The sequence below is a fragment of the Muntiacus reevesi genome, chromosome 5, assembly GCF_963930625.1.
Source record: "Muntiacus reevesi chromosome 5, mMunRee1.1, whole genome shotgun sequence".
NCBI classification, from domain to species: Eukaryota; Metazoa; Chordata; class Mammalia; order Artiodactyla; family Cervidae; genus Muntiacus; species Muntiacus reevesi.
Genome location: NC_089253.1, coordinates 6,428,690 through 6,443,959, shown reverse-complemented (window position 1 = coordinate 6,443,959; position 15,270 = coordinate 6,428,690). Strand labels below are relative to the sequence as shown.

Genomic DNA, 15,270 nt, shown 5'->3' with positions numbered 1-15,270 from the left:
ATGGCCCATTTGGTGGTACTATCCAACTGAATTGATGGGAAGGTAATGATGTGAGGTTAATGAACTTTATACAGAAGTAATTTCCTAATGAAACACCCATTTGTTTAAGAATGCTGCCTCATATCCTGTTAAAGATCTTATGTAATATATTAAATACATGTACTTTTTGTTTTTTAAAAAGCCTCGAAATTCTGAATTCTGAAAATACATCTAATGTAAGAGTTATGGGTAAGGGATCACGTGCATGTGACTACACAGTGTTCGTTGAGTACCATGGGCCAAAGGCACTGCCAAGTTCACTTCTAAAAGCTCATGATAACCCTGGCGAGTTGTCTTTTATAGTTAAGAAAATTGAGTAGAGTAGATCCAAGACCGAGTTTGGATCCAGGTGTGTCTGACTATACACTTAACTGTGGCAGACCACTGTCCCCACTAAAGCAAAGATATGGAAAATGGGTAAGGATTGCATGAGAAATCAAATGGAGTAGAAGGAAAAAAAGGATTTGTTGAAGATGACTAGAATCAATGTGTTGTTGTTTAGTCAATAAGTCCTGCCCAACTGTGACCCCCACAGACTGTAGTCTGCCAGGCTCCTCTGTCCATGGGATTCCCAGGCAAGAATACTGGAGTGGGTTGCCATTTCCTTCTCCAGGGCATTCCTTCTCCAACCCCGGGACTAAACCTTGGTCTCCTGCGCTTCTCCTGCATTGCAGGTGAATTCTTTACAGCTGAGCTACTGGAGAAGCCCTTAGAATCAATGTACAACAATGTAAATTAAAGAAAAATATGGGCTGAAATTAAAGCACAGATAAAAGAAAATGGCAGAGGCTCTGAGGGCCCCGTAATACAGAATGGGTTACATGAAGCAAGTTGAAGATCCTCAAGCTCACTGTGCTGACCAATTAACAGGTCTCACAGGGATGCTTAGGGAAACAAATAAAGGAAGGCAAAGACACCATGGAGATATGTAAAAACTCATCAAAGAGCAATAGACTGGAAGTCAGTGAAAACATTAAATAAATAGTCAGGTATTAATCATCTGTTCATGACAAATTATAAACTAAAAAGCACATGGCCAGGGTTGAGATCTACTGTAACATGGAATTTCCAAGCCACAATTTGACAGTTGGTGTTTCTAATCAGACTATTACTATGAATGGCAGTTTAAAATGTTGAAACACGTCAAAATATTATAAAAATTATACTATTTAAACATTATTGATAGTATTAAAATGATCTTATTCTATTTCTAATTTTGACTCTAATATTTAATTATTTAAATTACATTCTAGTTTTTAATAACTCCAATCAGTTTTGTCATTAGTAAATCTGCAAACAAAATGACGTGATCTGTAAAGACCACCCACCACTTTGGCTTCACACTACTTAAAGCTGGCCAGAGCCTCTATGGAGTAAAAGCTGTAGCCCAGAAAGCAAGGCTCTCAGCAGAGTTCTAGGCTACCGGTCTGACTGTCCACATGTCTCCTGATGTTTCCCCTGCTGTGAATTAAATCTCAGGTTATGAAAAGAAGACCTAAGCCAAGAAGACAGAACAGGGAGCAACAAAGTTAGTCTTTGTATGTCTGAGTGTGCATCTGGCTTGACTTAAGCTTATAATGCATTCTAAAGGACATGTGCATTTTGCCAAATATTCACTATCTCTGTTCTATTCTTTCAGTGCAGACCCTGTGAATGATTACTACATATGATTTTAACATTCCCTCATGTCTTGTAGTAGCCTTTAAACCTCCCTCTTCTAATTGCTGGCCAAATGCATCAAGATAGCTTTAAAAGCTGATTTAATTGTAAATAGAGGAAACTCAATATTGTTTCTCCCAAACTCTTGGGAATAATGCCTTTATAAATCACTGATACTTCCTCAAACTTGCTAGGAATTAAGAAGATAGATTTTAACAATCTTTTCCCAATTACATCACCCCAAATTTGAAGGAGGCCAGAACAGAATAGCACACAGAATGACTTCAGCATGTGTGTTTTGAAACAATGACTGAAAATCTTAGAATCACATGTTACTAGCTTTCCACAAATAATGTTCGGATTCATCGATGTTGTCTAAAGCAGTGTAGAGATTCTTTAATGTTGTTTAACCGTCTTTTTAAAGCTGCTTAGAAAACTTCTGAAAGGGAATAAATAATATTCATATCTATGGTTGTCTTCTCTTAGAACATTATAAAGAAATATGGTAATGACAAATTTTTAGTTAAAAACATTGAAGGAAAATACGTGTAATAAAGTTCACACTATTAAAATAAAAACAGACATTACTATTCTTCCTCAATACACAGAAATACACTGATGAGAACATACAATATATTTTAAGAATATTAACTCCTGGGAGGTAAAATTAAAGACAGAGAAAATAACTCATTTCATACACATTTATTTAAAAATTATGCTTTCTAATGTTTATGATTTTAAATATTTTAAAAATTTAATTTAAAATATAAACATCAAAGCATTGCTGAGCCTTACTTTAGTCTCACTTAAGTTTCCTAGGTGAAGAGAATGGAGTATGGCTGATGTTGACCCTAATGTAAGTAGCAGAATAGTCATCACCTAGTTTAAGGAGAAGCAGATAAAGTGACAGAATTTGCAACGACAGCCCTGGAGGAATGTGTGCTTTGATATCCTGGAGAAAAACAACCCTTTTCTTCAAATTATTTGTTCAAAATGGCATTGGGTTTCTAATGTGCTCAAATGACTAATGATTTTATAACTGTCCCACAAAAATGTAAACAGATATTATATAATCATCTTACATTTGAGAACAAAATGTAAAAATGATGTCACTGCAGAAGAATTTATCCAACGCGGAAAAGAAATTTAAAAGCCACAATGGGGTTTCTTTTTAAATAAAGAGATTTGCGATAAAAAATAAAAATAATTCTAAAACACATATTATAGTAAGCATTAAATTTTTAATGTAACAAATATCTTAAACCAGAGAAAATGATCAGAGAATACGATGTTCTTTAATCATTACTGTCACATCTTTATTTTTAAATCTTTTTTCCAAAGCTCTAGCTTCACATTTTCTATGCCTGCTAGATAATTTCCACCTGAAATTCACTCTCAATTGTAACACATCCAAAATCGCTATTATCTTATTTTCTAAATTATCTTTTTCTAATTCCCATAAAGCTGGACATAGAACCTACATCTTACAGAAAAGAGGTTCAAATCTCACAGTAATGCTAGGTATCTCTCTTCCTGCCAGAATTCAACAAACTTTCAAGTTCTTTCAAATCATATTACCAAAGAAAAGGTCTGATCATAGCATTCTCCTATTGATTAACCTTTTGTATCCTTCTATAGGAAAATACATTTTATAGGCTTCCATGTTGGCTCAGGTGATGAAGAATCTGCCTGCAGTGCATGAGACCTGGGTTTAGTCCCTGGGTGGGGAAGATCCCGTGGAGAAGGGAATAGCAACCCACTCAAGTATTCTTGCCTAGAGAATTCCACGGACAGTGGAGCCTGGTGGACTACAGTCCATGTGGTCGCAAAGAGTTGGACATGACTGGGCAAGTAATACCTTCATAGGAAAATCCACATATTCTTTCTTTCCTATAATCTATTATCAACCACATTTGTTCCAAACCCTTTCCAGTTTTATATTCCATTGTTCCTCTTTGATTCACTCTAATCCAGCTAAACCAACATGGATCAACTAGTATATTTTCTTGTCTCTTCATTTCCCCACATACTATTAAGGATGACTTCATTCCCATTTCTCATACTGAACACTAGCAATTCTTTAAGACTTATCTCAAAGGCCACCACTTTCATGAAGAAATCTCGTTTACCCATGCTACAAAAATTCTTAACTTCTCTGAAATTCTAAGTTAGTTGACTTTACATCCTTTGATTCCACTTCTTTAATTTTGCGTAATTTTTTTCTGGTGTTAATAGACTTAAGTGTCTTGAAATCAAGAACTATTTCTAAATCATTATATATTCCACAGCATCTTACGCTTAGCAGATATGCATTCAAGTATTAGTTAATGAAACACTGGAGAATTAACCTGAGAGTGAATAAGGACTTCAACAATGGGCGATTCTTCTAAAATTTATTCAAACATTCAACATATATGTTTTAAGTATTAGAAAGTTATAGGAATTCCTGTAATTTCACAAATGAGGACTGTTCTCAAAGTAAAACAGGAGATAATGAGCCAGAAGTGCAAAATCCATCACAGTTAGTGTAACATCTTGATTCTAAACATTTTGACAAATACAACATTTCAGTATTTACTGTTTTACTTGAAGGAAAAATTAGTATGTAGTCATATATTTGCATGAAAAAATATGCTAAATATTAAACAGAAAGCTCCTGGAAAAGTATGTAAATGAGATTTTTGCTAACTTCAATGGAATGTGTGCATTTATCTTAACTCCCTCAAAAAAAAGCCACTAATGGTTTAGGAATATAAAAATACAGACAATTCATGGGAACAATATCAACAATGGAGACATATAAGCATATTTTGAAAGATAAAATGTGGATGATGAGATGGTGGTTTGGCAACAGACTGAAACAAATTTCAGAGCTGAAATCCCACTATCTTCAAAAAGGGGATCACCTTGAGAACAAAGTCCATGCTTCCTACATAAGTTTGGGAAAACTCAAGTCTTAGAGACAATAGGAGAAAGCTGAGTTTGGATTTATAATTTAAAAAGAAAAGAGAAGTGTCCATGTCTGTATATGGGATAACCTGATGCCCCCAGCTTACCTCACCCCAAGCACACGCCAGGCAACTCTATCCCCAGAAAACCAAACACAAGTTGGACAAGCAGAGGTGGGCCAAAAAGGGCTCAGGATGCAGGAACAATCTACACCGTGGAAAGGAGTGCTGAGATGTCATTCACGTGCTCAGGAAAGATTTAATTTAGTAGACTAAGTGTCGTTTCCCATTTACAGCTCCCAAACTGAGCTCTACAAATCCTCATCATTACCTGCTCTCTCCACAGACTTCCCTATCCTAGTTAATGCAACTCCAGTTGTTCAGACCAAACCAAACCAAACCAAACTTTAACTCCTGTATTTCCTCCACGTACCCTGTCTATCAAGAAACCCTGCTAACTCTAACTTTCAAATAGATCAGGAGCTGACACCAGCTGCACTCAGCATCGTCACACCCCGGCTGGAAGGCCACGGCCACCTCCAACTGGTCCTCTGCTCTACTCCTTTCACCCTTCGTCTTAACACAGCAGCTGGAGTGACCCTGGTAAACAGTGAGCCAGGTGATGTCCTTCCCCCACCCAGAGACCTCCAATGGCTCCTTCCTCTCTCAAGGTAAAAATGAAAGCCCTTGCAGTGCTGTAGAAACCCACCAAATCTGACTCCTCATGATTTCTGACCTTACCTCCTACAACCCTTCCTTTGTCTTAGTGTATTCCAGACACACTGATCTCTGACCCCCCAACTCACTCACTCACACACACACACACACTGATCTCTGACCCCCCAACTCACTCACACACACACACACACTGATCTCTGACCCCCCAACTCACTCACACGCACACACACACACACACTGATCTCTGACCCCTCAACTCACTCACTCACACACACACACACACACACACACTGATCTCTGACCCCTCAACTCACTCACTCACACACACACACACACACACACACTGATCTCTGACCCCTCAACTCACTCACTCACACACACACACACACACACACACTGATCTCTGACCCCCCAACTCACTCACACACACACACACACACACACTGATCTCTGACCCCCCAACTCACTCACTCACACACACACACACACACACACACACACACACACACACACACTGATCTCTGACCCCCCCAACTCACTCATACACACACACACACACACACACAGATACAAGTCAACAGATATCAACTATAACTCAAGGTGAGAACTGCCTGGTGTTTGAACAGAAAGATGACATGATCTGGTTTTCACTTCAAAATAATCACCCTGGTTGCTTGTTAAGATTAAATGGTAGGTGAGTAAGGCAGACGGATGGAGAGATTGCCAGGAGGCTATTGAGAGAGCAGCAGACAGGACCTGGGTGACAGCCACAGAAACAGTGAATACACTTCGGAGGTAGAACCAAGAAAATCTGTGGGTGGATTGTGGACTACTAAGCTTTAAAAAAAATGATGAAAGTCAAGAACAATGTCCAGATTTTCCACTTGAGCAACCTGGGCGACCAAGCCAGTATTAACCGAAGCAGGAGAAGATAGGTAAAGATTAGCTCAATTTTAGAAATGTTAATTTATGATGTCTGTTAGACATCCAAGTGGGAGTTCCTTGTAGACAACTGAATATGGGTTCTTGAATTTCAGAGGTGGGGCCTGGGATGGAGATATAAATTTGGAAGATGATAGTATACAGATACATCAAGATAAGATTAGATAAGACCATTAGAGAAATGAATCTAGCTGGAGAGGAAAAGAAATTCAAGGAATGGACACTGGAGTGTTCTTATATTTAGAGGTCATGGAATGATGAGGAACAGCAGGAAAAAAAAAAGAAAAAAACACCTGAGTAAAAGTACCCAGAAATCTAGGACACAAACCAGGTGAGTGAATATCCTGGAAGCAAAATGAAAGCAGTGTGTCAATAAAGAGTGATCAGCTGGGCCAAATGTTGCTGAAAGGTCAATCCAATTGAGGACTAGGAAATGACCCTTAGACCTAGAAATAACACGGGCACTGTTGACCTCAAAAATGTTTAAGTAGAGTGGTATGGGCAAAAATTGGTGTATTTAAGAGAGACTAAGAGGAGAAGAATTAAAGCAGTGAGAAATGGGGCAGTAGCTGAAAGGAGATCTTAAGTCAAGTAAGGATCTTATATCGATCATTGTCTCTTTGGTACCTAAGTAAAAGGAAGCATTCAAAAATACCAATTGACTAAATCAAGCTTAACACTAAATAACAGGTTTGCTCTGAATACACTGACCTATTTGAATTCATTTATCATGCAGGCTCATCTCAGGCACCAAAAAAATTTTCTCCAGGAAAAAAGTCAAACTAGAAAAATTAGATAATGTTAACTAATAAACAATTAACTTTTCAGAGAATTCAGATACCCTGTTAAGTTTCCTGAACACTAGTGACCTCCTGGAGTGATTTCTATCACAGTGCCTGCTCTATGTTTAAGACACATTGTTGCCTTGCTAATCTATCATCTATTTTAGCTGAGTTTCTAATGTATCTAAACAAAAGATTTGTTAAACCCTAGAGAAAAGCAATTTTTAAGAGTCAAATAGATGAGACCAAGACCCAAGATCAAAACAACTGATGCAGACTTTCTGGTTTTATTTAAATCCATGGAATTAAATAAATAATAAAAATAATTTGCCAGTCTTAAGAAATCCATGGCCATTCTTGTCTGGTTTTCACTGAAAACAGGAAAGACTAAACCCAAGTGACTGGATGAAAGATGAAAAACAAAAAGCAGAAAAATGATGGCAAATGCAGGCATGCTATGTAAAAGTACAGACAATAACAAACTAGCAACTAGACTTTCCTGTGACTCATGGAAAAATATGTGAAATCAGGTTATCCAAGCTTAAAAATAATGAATCATACAACTTAGAATACAGATGTCAGGAAAGTACATGTGTAATTTTGGATAAAAACAATAATGAAAGGATACAGAGATGTTATGAAAACTTCAATCAATTACTACTATAAAAATCATATTCTGTATTACTTGAGAATTCACATAAAATTAATAACAATTAATATCTACCTCAGTTAAATACTAAGAGATATTATACTCAGTAGTAAGCAATAGGTTTCATGCTTTCTTAAGTTTGGGCTTTTTAAAACTATCTCTGATTTATGCTTCAAATTAGATGAGAACATTCTCTAATGCATTTGTTTTGGTAGAAAATCCAAACTTTGGTAATTACAGAGAACAGCTAGAAAACACTTAAGAGATCAACTACTTGGTCAAAAATAAAATGAGAATCCTACCCAAGATTTTAAGCCAATAAAGATTGAAAGATGGAGAAGAACCAGAAAACTTAAAGTTTGACTTCAACTTTGGCACTTTGGTTTCTTTGATCCTTTAAATATATAATTTATGCTTTAGGTACCTCCTTCCCCCGCAGCAGCCAAAGAAACAAGGAAATCTGCTGTTTGGACTACAAATTTTTAAAGTTCAAGAACTTTCGATAAACTAGAATTTATATGTGTCTCAAGTTCAAGTTTTAAAAATAGAATTATCTCACAAAAGGTATATTTTAATATATCTTTTACATATTTAAATTTATAAAAACATATATACATATATAAATTTAAATATATCTATCTGCTAGTCACTCAGATGTGTCTAACTCTCTGAGATCCTATGGACTATATCCTGCCAGGCTCCTCTGTCTGTGGAATTCTCCAGGCAAGAATACTGGAGTGGGTTGCCCTTTCCTTCTTCAGAGGATCATCCCGACCCAGGGATCAAATGCGGGTCTCCTGCATTGTTCCAATACTTTGGCCACCTGATGTGAATATCCAATTCACTGGATAAGACCCTCACACGGGGAAAGACTGAAGGCAGAGAAGAGGGTGACAGAGGATGAGATGGTTGGATGGCATCACTGACTCAATGGACATGGACTTGGGCAAACTCTGAGAGATGGTGAGGGATGGGGAAGCCTGGTGTGCTGCAGTTCATGGGGTTGTAGAGAGCTGTATATGACTTGGCACTTGAACAACAACAACATCTAAGTGTCACGTATGGTGGAAACTGCTGCGCTCTTCAGGTCCTCCTCCCTTCTCCCTTTGGCCAGTTTTCTGGATTAAAACTCTCATCTCGCCTATCTCCCAGCTGCTAAAAATGTTGCCTGCTGAGTTCACTTCTGAGACTCTCCCGAGGAATCACCATTCACAGCAGAAAGCTTCTCCACCCATGTCTAAGTATCAAATCCAATGACTGTAATTTGGGAGTACAAGGATCTCCTGATTTCAAGAAAGGACAGTTCAGGACTAACATTTTCCTCCCAGAGTTCCTGTGTGACCTGTTGAGGCCTCTGTTGCATCTGCATCACAGCTGAACTTTTATCTTGCCTCCTCTGTCCCTCACTCCTTACCATATGTGGACCTGTGCCTCTCTGTGCGGGCATGCTAAGTCACCCAAGTCATGTCCAAATCTTTGCAACCTCACAGACTGTAGCCCAATAGGTTCCTCTGTCCATGGGATTTTCGAGGCAAGAATACTGGAGTGGCTTGGCACGCCCTCCTTCAGGGGATCTTCCTGACCCAGGGACTGAACCCATCTGTCTTATGTCTCCTGCATTGACAGGCAGGTTCTTTACTACTAGCACCACCTGGAAAGCCCTTGATATAAGCACACTCCCTGACAAATTTCTGGCATGCAAATCTCTATTCCCAATCTGTTTTCCTGGAAACCCAACCTGAAACATCTCATCCTAAGGGCTAGTAAACCACAAGAGGTACCACCAGTCCTTCAAATGACCATTTCTAAGCCACTCTGTGGCCACAGCTCAATCAGTCATTCCATGATGGAGAAAGAAGCAAAAATCAATTAATTTAATTACAATTTGGTTGGCCAGTCATTATCAGAAAAATAAACCATAACTTCTAACTGACTGAGAACTTGCTGTGTACCAAGTACCACACTTAGCACTACGTTACATCTTTCAAACTCATATTCAGAGCTACGCTGTTGTTGTCCAGCCACTCAGTCATGTCCAACTCTTTGAGACCCCATGAACTGCAGCAGAACAGGTTTCCCCTGTCATTCACTATCTCCCAGAGTTTGCTCATACTTATGTCCATTGAGTCAGCGATGTCATCCAACCATCTCATCCTCTGCCACCCTCTTCTCCTCCCACCTTCAATCTTTCCCAGCAACAGATTCTTTTCCAATCAGTCAGTTCTTTGTATCATGTGGCCAAAGTAGTTCAGCTTCAACATCAGTCCTTCCAATGAATATTCAGGGTTGATTTCCTTTAGAGTTCACTTGTTTGATCTCCTTGCTGCCCAAAGGACACTCAAGAGTCTTCTCCAGCATCACAGTTCAAAAGCATGGATTCTTCAGCACTCAGCCTTCTTTATGGTCCAACACTCACATCCATACATGACTACTGGAAAAACTGTAGTTTTGACTATACGAACCTTCGTTGGCAAAGTGATGTCTCTGCTTTTTAATATCCAGTCTTGGTTTGTCATGACTTTTCTTCCAAGGAGCTAGCATCTTCTAATTTCTTGGCTGTAGTCACCATCTACAGTAATTTTGGAGCCCAAGAAAATAAAGTCTGTCACTATTTCCATTTTTTCCCCACTTATTTGCCATGAAGTGATGGGACTAGATACCATGATCTTAGTTTTTTGAATATTGAGCTCCGGTTATTTTTATTACACATGTTTTATAAAGAAGTAAACAAAAGATAAGTGTGTTAATTATCTTGTCCAAGGTCATAGTACTAATAAGTGGTAGATCTAATCCCAGTTGTTCAGGATTCCAAAAATCTATGGTCTACACAAGACTCTCTGATCGCCATCAACGTTAGTCACCAAACATGTGCCTGCTGACTGTACCATGAGAGAAGGTAAGTGCTACAGCAAAAAACAACCACAACATTCTGAAAAGACCCACCAAATTAGTATGCCTTCTTTATGTAGCAAAGTCAATGTCAAGTATAAGAAATGATGAAGCACTTTATTTAAGTAATGAAAACTCCAATCTTTGGGTTTCTGTTAAATCAGTGCTCTAAACTTAGCTTTATTTCGACTGAAATTATGAAAAATACTACAGTGCTTCTGTACCTCATCTTTGCACTAACATTTTCGCATTTTCAGTTGTAAAAGCATAATCTGCATTTCTATGAAGACATACAAAACCTTCTAGATTTAACACCCAAAAAAGATGTTCTCTTCATTATAGGAGACTGGAATGCAAATGTAGGAAGCCAAGAGAAACCTAGAGTAACAGGCAAATTTGGCCTTGGAGTACAAAATGAAGCAGGCAAAGGATAACAGAGTTTTGCCAAGAGAACATGCTGGTCAAAGCAAACATCCTCTTCCAACAACACAAGAGAAGACTCTACACATGGAAATCACCAGATGATCAATACTGAAATCAGACTGATTATATTCTTTGCAGCCAGAGATGGAGAAGCTCTATAGAGTCAGCAAAAAAAAGACCGGGAGCTGACTGTGACTCAGATCATGAACTCCTTATTGCCAAATTCAGACTGAATAAAGAAAGTAAGAAAAACCACTAGACCATTCAGGTATGACCTAAATCAAATCCCTTACAATTACACAGCAGAAATGACAAACAGATTCAAGGGATTAGATCTGATAGAGAGAATGCCTGAAGAACTATGGATGGAGGTTCGTGACATTGTACAGGAGGCAGTGATCAAGACCATTCCCAAGAAAAAGAAACGCAAAAAGGCAAAATGGTTGTCTGAGGAGGCCTTACAAATAGCTGAGAAACAAAGAGAAGTGAAAGGCAAAGGAGAAAAGGAAAGATATACCCATTTGAATGCAGAGTTCCAAAGAATAGCAAGGAGAGATAAGAAAGCCTTCCTCAGTGATCAATGCAAAGAAATAGAGGAAAACAATAGAATGGGAATGACTAGAGATCTCTTCAAGAAAATTAAAGATAACCAGGGAACATTTCATGCAAAGATGAGCACAATAAAGGAAAGAAATGGTATGGACCTAACAGAAGCACAAGATGTTAAGAAGAGGTGGCAAGAATACACAGAAACTATACAAGAGAGATCTTCATGAGCCAGATAACCATGATGGTGTGATCACTCACTTAGAGCCAGACATCCTAGAATGCGAAGTCAAGTGGGCCTCAGGAAGCATCACTACGAACAAAGCTAGTGGAGGTGATGGAGTTCCAGTGGAGCTATTTCAAATCCTAAAAGATAATGCTGTGAAAGTGCTGCACTCAATATGCCAGCAAATCTGGAAAAGTCAGCAGTGACCACAGGACTGGAAAAGATCAGTTTTCATTCCAGTCCCAAAGAAAAGCAATGCCAAAGAATGTTCAAACTACCACACAATTGCACTCATCTCACACACTAGCAAAGTAATGCTCAAACTTCCACAAGCCAGGCTTCAAGAGTATATGAACCGTGAACTTCCAGATGTTCAAGCTGGATTTAGAAAAGGCAGAGGAACCAGAGATCAAATTTCAACATCCACTGAATCATCGAAAAAGCAAGAGAGTTTCCCCCAAAAAATCTACTTTTGCTTTATTGACTATGCCAAAGACTTTGACTGTGTGGATCACAACAAACTGTGGAAAATTATTAAAGAGATGAGAATACCAGACCACCTGACCTGCCCCCTCAGAAATCTGTATGCAGGTTGAAAAGCAACAGTTAGATCTTGATACTTTCAAATTGGGAAAGGAATACATCAAGGCTGTTTATTGTCCCCTTTCTTATCTAACTTATATGCAGAGTATATCATTGGAAATGCTGTGCTGGATGAAGCACAAGCTGGAATCAAGATTGCCGGGAAAAATATCAATAACCTCAGATACGCAGATGACACCACCCTTATGGCAAAAAGCAAAGAGGAACTAAAGAGCCTCTTGAGGAAAGTGAAAATGAGAGTGAAAAAGTTGACTTAAAGCTCAATATTCAGAAAACTAAGATCATGGCATCTGATCCCATCACTTCGTGGCAAACAGAAGGGGAAACAATGGAAACAGTGACAGACTTTATTTTTTTGGGCTACAAAATCACTGCAGATTGTGTGACTGCAGTCATGAAATTAAAATACGCTTGCTCCTTGGAAGAAAAACCACCACCAACCCAGACAGCATATTAAAAAGCAGAGACATTACTTTGCCAACAAAGGTTCGTCTAGTCAAAGATGGTTTTTCCGGTAGTCATTCATAGATATGAGAGCTGAACTATAAAGAGAGAGCCAAAGAATTGATGCTTTTGAACTGTGATGTTGGAGAAGACTCTTGAGAGTCCCTTGGACTGCAAGGAGATCCAACAAGTCCATCCTAAAGGAGATCAGTCCTGAATATTCACTGGAAGGACCGACGCTGAAGCTGAAACTCCAATACTTTGGTCACCTAATGCAAAGAACTGACTCACTGGAAAAGACCCTGATTCTGGGAAAGATTGAAGGCAGGAGGGGAAGGGGATGACAGAGGATGAGATGGTTGGATGGCATCACCAACACAATGGACATGAGTTTGGGTAGGTTCCTGAAGTTGGTGATGGACAGGGAGACCTGCATGCTGTAGTACATGGGGTCCCAAAGAGTTGGACTCGACTGAGCTACTAAACTGAACTGAACTGAATCTTCAGTTTAAAAATTAGATGAAATTCAAGCAACTTGAATTTGTGATCAATGTATATTTTATATATTTGAATTCTCCTTATATTGGCACACTATATTAAAGTAAGTACTAGACTTTTCTAGCAGGGGAATTTACTGGATTTTCAACTTTCCACAATATTAAAAGTGCTTAGTAGTGTGAACAATATAAAACTTTCAATTGCATATATCTCCTGAAAATACATTTTTATAGTTTCAGTAAATTTCTCTTTAAAACAATAATTATTTTTTGTTGACTCCAAGTTATGTCCTAAACCAACAGAATTTTTAGAAATAGGAATGCGCTGAACATGGCCAGGTGTGAGGCAGCAGACAGCCAGGGTAGAATAGCTGACAACACACCTTTCAGCCGGGCAGGTCTGTGTTTCTGTCTTGCCTGTGTCACTAATTAATTATGTTATTTGATACCTTCGAGTCACATTATTTTCTGCATCATATAGAGTTAACAATACACATCTTTGGAATTGTAGAAGAATTAAATAATGTAATATTTTCAAAGTTTAAGAAGGAACCTCTTAGGCATTTAATTAGTAGGTACTGTTATCCTTGAAAAGACAAGATGTGTGTTAGAAGGGTTTGGCATATGGGAAGTCACTTTGTTTTGCTTTGTTTTATTTCAAAGGAACCCATAAAGGAAGCAGCCAGTTAAAATGCTTGAAAAGCATTCATTTTACATGTAAGTGCCAAATAGAAGTAATTGAACAAAAGAAGGAAATGGCAGGAAAAGACAGTAAATTAACATAATAGCATAATGTAAAATTTAGCCCAGAAATGTTTTTGCTTTACTCAAATTCATTTCCAGGCAGCAAGACGATTCACCTCTTTTCATTTTTATGAAAACAGAAACTCCCTTAGGGGATGGTATGAGTGAGCCAGCTAGCAAAATCCCAAAATCTGGGAGGGCTGTAAGCAGTTTCTTAAGCCTACACAAAATGCATGGTACACAGATGGTCTGATGAAAAGAATCTTCCTTTGCCTTGAAAATTCTTTTGGAAACCAACTATTGTTGCAATTTAAAATATCTGTGAGATATAATTATTTTTAAACAATCAAACCTTAAATTGAGGTTTAATAGGGCATAATCAAAACATATGAAAAAAAACAATGTTGAAAATAAGGATGGATGTGAATATAAAACATACATTTGCAAAGTCAAGATCTATTTTGACCTACAGGTTGCAAGGCAAATCTAAGAAATTCTGACAGCACTTGGCAAATGTTGTTCAGTCATTCAGTCATGTCCAATTCCTTGTGACCCCATGGACTGCAGCACAACAGGCTTCCCTGTCCTTCAGCATCTCCTGGAGTTTGCTCAAAGTGATGTTCCTTGAGTTGGTAAAGTCATCCAACCTTCTCATCCTCTGTCGCCCCCTTCTCCTGCCTTCAGTCTTTCCAAGCATCAGGGTCTTTTCCAATGAGTCGGCTCATCTCATCAGGTGGCCAAAGTATTGGAGCTTTACTTTCAGCATCAGTCTTTCCAAAGAATATTCAAATTTCATTTCCTTTAGGACTGACCGGTTTGATCTCCTTACTGTCCAAGGGACTCTCAAGAGTCTTCTCCACCACCACAGTTAGAAATGTCAAATTACCAACAGAAGTTAGGAACAAGTAATTTTCCATTGGTAGCCCTGAGAATGGGGCAGTAGAAGTAAAAAATGACCTGCTGGCTCTGACCAGATGCTCTCAGTAAATTGTTTGCACTTGTCTTTGGTGTTCCTTTCCCAGCCACCTTTGTCACAAGTACATTTCCCGCTCCTCTTCGTAGCTAAATAGTCATCATGACCTTAAAGATTAGACTCAGAATCTGACTTGGAAACCTGGCTCTTTGACTGACAGTCATGTCAGTCATGGCATTTCTTGCTTCTCCTTAATTCCTCTTTTTCTTTTCTCTGCCTTTATCTTTC

General features: G+C 38.4%; 1 protein-coding gene across 5 annotated transcripts in view; it reads right to left on the bottom strand.

Moving 5' to 3' along the window:
• The window catches only part of NOX4 (NADPH oxidase 4), a 175,328-nt gene that overhangs the window by 80,169 nt on the left and 79,889 nt on the right, over positions 1-15,270 (bottom strand). The gene's annotated exons all lie outside the window — the stretch shown is intronic.